The sequence below is a fragment of the Zingiber officinale genome, chromosome 8A, assembly GCF_018446385.1.
Source record: "Zingiber officinale cultivar Zhangliang chromosome 8A, Zo_v1.1, whole genome shotgun sequence".
NCBI lineage: Eukaryota > Viridiplantae > Streptophyta > Magnoliopsida > Zingiberales > Zingiberaceae > Zingiber > Zingiber officinale.
The window spans coordinates 13,154,591-13,160,590 of record NC_056000.1 but is presented as its reverse complement, the minus strand read 5'-3'; the positions used below and the strand labels follow the sequence as shown (position 1 = coordinate 13,160,590).

The 6,000-nt window shown below is 40.2% G+C and overlaps 1 pseudogene; it reads left to right on the top strand.

Annotated features, from left to right (window-relative positions):
- Positions 1-418: 418 nt before the first annotated feature.
- The window catches only part of LOC122010528, a 50,443-nt pseudogene continuing 44,861 nt past the window's right edge, over positions 419-6,000 (top strand).

The window sequence follows — 6,000 nt, the reverse complement described above, 5'->3', positions numbered from 1 at the left end:
GCCCGACGACTACTTAGCCGAGAGCTTGCCAGCTTGGCTTTTCAGAATGCAGCTACTGATTGACTCTTCACTCGGCCCTTTATGTTGTCATAAAAGCGCACTATGTCCCATCAGCCATTGTCCAATCGCCCCATAGGTCCGATCGGCCAAGACAATGGGCTGGATAAATTAGTACTTAGCTCCAAATTCCATCTGCTAGTTGTGAAGGATAGTCGTTCAAATGGTTCGGGTGGCCCTTCACGTCCAACCAACATTACGAGGCCCACTCGACCAACCTTACCTAGTCAAAAAATATCAGGTCCGTCTGACCCTACTAGACCATTTGACTTGGACCACTGAATACTAATCCTCCTGGCTTTAACCCGTTTTCGGGGCTTCTTTATCACTGTATCATCGCCCGCTCTGCAAGTTTCTGCTGATGGCCCAGACGAAGCCCGACAAGAAGGACCTCAATTCTTACACCATAAGGGTTCCAACAAGATCATTAAAAGGTGTTTCTTCAGATTCGTGCTTTGTTCTATGTTTGCCTTGTTCTTCTCATTGTTTCCTTCTGTTTTTGCTATTGGAATAAATAATCTGTTGCAGGACATTTATGGATTATTAGCTAAATTTAAACTACACTGAATTAAATTCAACTTACAGTCGAGATAACCTGAGCGGATAATCTCAGACTGCCAGCAAGGGATGGTTTCTGCTATGAGCAGAAGAATTACCGAGCGGGAAGATTGGTTGAGCCGCAGGTCTTTGTTGTCGAGCGGGCAGATCGACCAAGCAACAGATCTGTGTTGTTGAGTGGGCAGATCTGCCAAGCAACAGAGCAGACTGAGTCATCGATCGGATATATCAGCCAAGTAGCAGCTTTCAGAGTAGACCAAGTGAGTGGCTGGCCGAGCGGACTAACCAGACAGAGAGTTGACCGGGCGAGTAGGCAGACCGAGATAGGTAGGTCGGGCGAACAGACAAGCAGACCGAGATGGTGCCTGTCGGGCGAATAGACAGGCTGGTCGAGATAGTGTCGGTCGGGCGAACAATGCAGGCCAGGCAAAGATGCTGAGCGGAGAGGTTGACCGGGCAAGTGGTGAGCAGCGTGCCGAGGCCTGCAATTGACCGATTGACGCAGCTTCCTTGAAACAGATTCACCCACCTTCGACTGTGCTTCGAGGCTTACTTGGGTCGTTCCGATTGCTATCGTGGGCACTCTGTCGAGCAGGAGTTGCGCAACAGAGGAGGAGGGGAATGAAGGTGGAGAGCTTCTGCTTGTGTCCTCTGCCTGTGATAACAACCTCCTTGTATAGGAGCTCAGATCAACGACAATGTTAATGGTCAATTAATGATAATTACTTGTCGAGCAATGAAACACCCACCGTTTCACTCATTATCACTCGACCGTTTTGATTCTTCATTAATCTCGAATTTAATGCATTCGTTACACTCAGCAAAAGGTTGGTTGTTCCACTTGGGCAAATTTGCCCTGACCAGTCAGGCATTTGGCGTGCGTAGGTCGTGCCCGCACACGAGTCAACATGGTTTAGTGCAATCTGGACCTTGAATTTGCACCCCCCTACGCATTCACGCGTGAGAGAGAGCCTCTCCCCATATATTTATTCACATCCTCAATGCATGTGAATCAATATAAACTAACCAACATGCCTTGAAGCTCTCAATGTGGGACTAAAATCCCATTCACAATGGAACTTTTATCCTCTTCTACCTCTTCTCTATTCACACATATTCAATAATCCCCCACATGAATGGAGATAGGGTATGTGATAGCATTCAACAGTTGAGTCAAGTATAGGATAGGTAGGTTTTACCCTTTGAACCTTCCCTTGTGAAGATTTGATTGCTTACTGGCTGATAGTACACACGATATCCTTGAACTATATTGTCATCTGTGTAAGCAATGACAAATCTCACCCAAGACTCTTCCTCATACAACTTAGTTCTCATGAGTGTGTTCATTCTTAGCTATGAACACGTCTGGTTCTATGAGAAGCTCTAAGAATTGTGCCTCCAATTATCTTTAAAGTGGTCCGCTTCTTTCTCACATAGGTGATCCCTTAAGAGTATTCCACACATTACTCTTCTTGGATCATTAAAAGTCGTGTGCTTAACCTCCATCCTTCACTGATTTATTGGGTCATTCCCCCACAGTGTGTTTAGTCAGTGTAAATTAGTTGTCCCTTTGAATCGAGTTCTTGAGATCTCCGGTCAGCATAGGTTGGGTGTCCTCTGCACTAATTGCTGACAACGACATCAAGCCCATTCCTTGTGATGAGCTCGCAACTAACTCTCGATTTAACCCTTTAGTTAGCGGATCTGCTAGGTTATCCTTTGACTTCACATACTCAACCGTGATAACTCCTGTTGAGAGTAATTATCTAATGGTGTTATGTTTACGACATATATACCTAGACTAACCATTATACAGATAGCTCTATGTCCAACCGATTATTGATTGACTATCGCAATGTATGTAAATCGTTGGCACAGGTTTCGACCATCTAGGAATATCTTCTAAGAATTGTAGTAGTCATTCAGGCTCTTCACCATATTTGTCAAGAGCTACAAACTCATATTCCATCGTAGATCTGGTTATTACGGTTTGTTTAGACGATTTTTAGGAAATGATTGCACCTGCTAGAGTGAATACATATCCACTCGTACACTTAGAGTCTTTTATATCAGATATCCAACTCGCATTGCTGTATCTTTTGATCACAGTAGGATATCTCGTATAGTGCAGTCCATATTCACGAGTATACCTCAAGTACCTCAGTACTCTTGTTACCCTTTTCTAGTACGCAACATCAGGATTACTAGTGTATCTATTCAGTTTACTTATTGCGTAGGTCAAGTCTGGTCGTGTACAACTCATTAAGTACATCAAACTTTGAATCACTCGAGAGTACTCTATCCGAGAGATACTTTCACCTCGATTTTTTGATAGATGTTGACTCGTATCTATTGGCATTAGTGCCAACGCAGTATCACCCTTGGTGAATTTTCCAAGAATCTTATCCACGTAATGAGACTGACTAAGAACAAGTCCTTCTGTTATTCTAAGAATTTTGATTCCTAGAATCACATTAGCCAGACCTATATCTTTCATGTCAAATCTTGAGTTCAACATATCTTTAGTGAACTTGATTATCTTATCATTACTCCTAATAATAAGTATGTTATCTACATATAGGCACAAGATGACATAATCATTCTTTGTGGTTTCCATGTAGACACATTTATCACATTCATTAATCTTGAATCCACATTTCTTCATGGCATTATCAAATTTCTCATGCCACTATTTTGGTTCTTGTTTGAAGCCATATAATGACTGCACCAATTTACATACCTTTTTTCTATCTTGAGACAGAAAACCCCTCAAGTTGCTCCATGTAGATTTTCTCTTCTAAATCCCCGTTTAGAAAGGCAGTCTTTACATCCACCTGATGCATTTCGAGATTCCATTGAGCGACAATAGCCAACAATACTCTAATAAAAATTATCCTCGACACCAGAGAATACGTATCAAACTAATCAAGACATTCTCGTTGTCAGTATCCTTTGATTATTAATCTGACCTTATACTCATCAATTGTGTCATCTGACTTCATTTTCTTTTTGAAGATCCACTTGCAACTTAGTGGTTTATTTCTAGGAGGAAGATTAACAAGTTCCCAAGTGTGATTTTTCAAGATATAGTTTATCTCAGATGCAATTGCCTCTCTCTAGTGAGGTCCACCAAAAAAGTCTACAGCTTTTGAGTAACTTCGGGGCTCACTTTCCAACATGAAAGTGATAAAATCCGATCCATAGGAATTTTTCTACCTGAGCTCTTTTGCTCCGTTTAAGCTCAACCTCCATTGATTCTTCATCATCATCTTCACCTTGTGTTTCATATGCCCGCTTTGAGGAGATAGCATCCTCTCGGGTCTTATACAAAAACACATGCTCGAAGAATGAGATATTTTTTGATTTCATTATCGAGTTCTTGTGTATCTCCGGTATTTGTGATTCATACACAACAAATTGATACACACTGCTATTCTGTGCACAACTAATAAATATGCAATCAACAGTCTTTAGTCATATCTTAATCCTTTACAGATCAGACACTAACACTTTGGCAAGATACCCCTACACTCGTAAATATTTGTAGGATGACTGTCTTCCATTCCACAACTCATAAGAACTCTTATCTACTTTCTTTCGGGACACCTTATTTAAAAGGTAATTAGTTGTTAGCACAACTTCCCCATATGAATTCTGAATTCTGGAAATCTAGAGCTCAATAGAAGAGCATTCATCATCTTCTTTAGAATTCGATTCTTTCGCTCAACAACTCCATTTTGCTGAGGAGTATAAGGAGCTGTTGTTTCGTGTCTGATCCCATGTTCAACACACAACTCAACAAATGGTGATTCACCGCCTCGGTCACTTCGAACCACCTTAATCTTTCTATTAAGCTAGTTTTCAATTTCAGTCTTATATAGAACAAATTTCTCTATAACTTCATCCTTACTTCTTAGAAGATACACATAACAGTATTTTGTGTTATCATCTACAAAAGTGATGAAGTATTTTTACCACCACGTGTTGGCGTACCTTTTAGGTTGCACACATTAGTGTGGATTAGGTCAAGTGGTTCGTTACTTCTTTCAATATGATGAAATGATGACCTTGTCATTTTCGCTTCAACACAAATCTCACACTTGTGTTTTGGGTCAAGGTGGAATGTAGGTATGCTTTGCATATTTATTAATCTATGCAACACATCGTAGTTAACATTGTTGGTGCAGCGGGACCAGCCAGAGGAGGTGAATTGCTTAAAAAAGAAAAATAACACCTTTCCCATTCTTTCAACTCAAATTAAAAGCAACAATAATAATAATTTAAATTAACAACAAAAAAACAAGGCTCAAGATTTACTTAGTTACAACCTACGTGGTTGTTAATCCAAGGGCAATGAAAAAGCTCTTAAAAAATCTTCTTTGTGTAGGCAAAAAAATCTCTTACAATCGTTCAATGCTTAGACAGTTGCTAGGAAAAGAATACAGAAGTTGATTTTTATTTCCTAGGTCCAGAGGTCTTTTTATAGCCCTTGGGAAAACTTATCTGGAGCTGAAAGTTGCCTTTAATAAGGTGGATGTTGGTTGCTACTCGGAAAACCTAGAGGTTCCACTGTACAAAAATTTTGTACAAAGGTCTGAACCTTTTCCTAGCTACCATGTGTTCTTTTAAATTAAATTTTGGATCGTTTGCGGAACTTAACACGTTTGATCCAAAACTTAATTTATTCGTTCTTTTAGGTTTTGACTTGGGTCTCCTGCAGAACTTAACACGTTCAACCCAAATCACCATAAGTTATTAATTCTATTAAATATTAATTTCCATAATCGGTTCCCAATACTGACGTGGCGAGGCACACGGCCTTCTTGGATATGGGAGCAACCACCACTGACTAGACAAAACCTTTTATAGAAAGCTAATATTTAATTTCCTAAAATAACTTTAGGTTAACCGAAAAGAACAATCAAATCACAAGGAAAAGAAAAAACAAAAGAACACAACATCGAAAAACATATTCAAAATTCTAGAAACGTAAGCCTCTTGTATTTGGTATTATTTCCAAAAATAACTAGTATGATGCGGAAAGAAAAATTACTAGTTATGCCTTTTAGAAAGACCTCTTGATCTTCTACCGTATTCTTCTTCTAACCTCGGACATTGTGTGGGCAACGATCTTCCGAGATGAGAAACCACCAACCACCTTCTTCTCCTCCTAGCTAGGTTCGGCCAACAATAAGAAAGCTTCACCAAGGAAGAAGATTAAAACACCAACCAAGCTCTAAGAGATGCTAGCTTTCTCTCATTCTTCTTCTTCTTCTCCAAGTAGTTTCCGGCCACCACAAGAGCTCCAAGCAAGAGATAAGTTTCGACCACCACAAAGAGGAAGAAAGGAAGAGGATGGCCGGCCACAATAATTTTCTTCAAGGA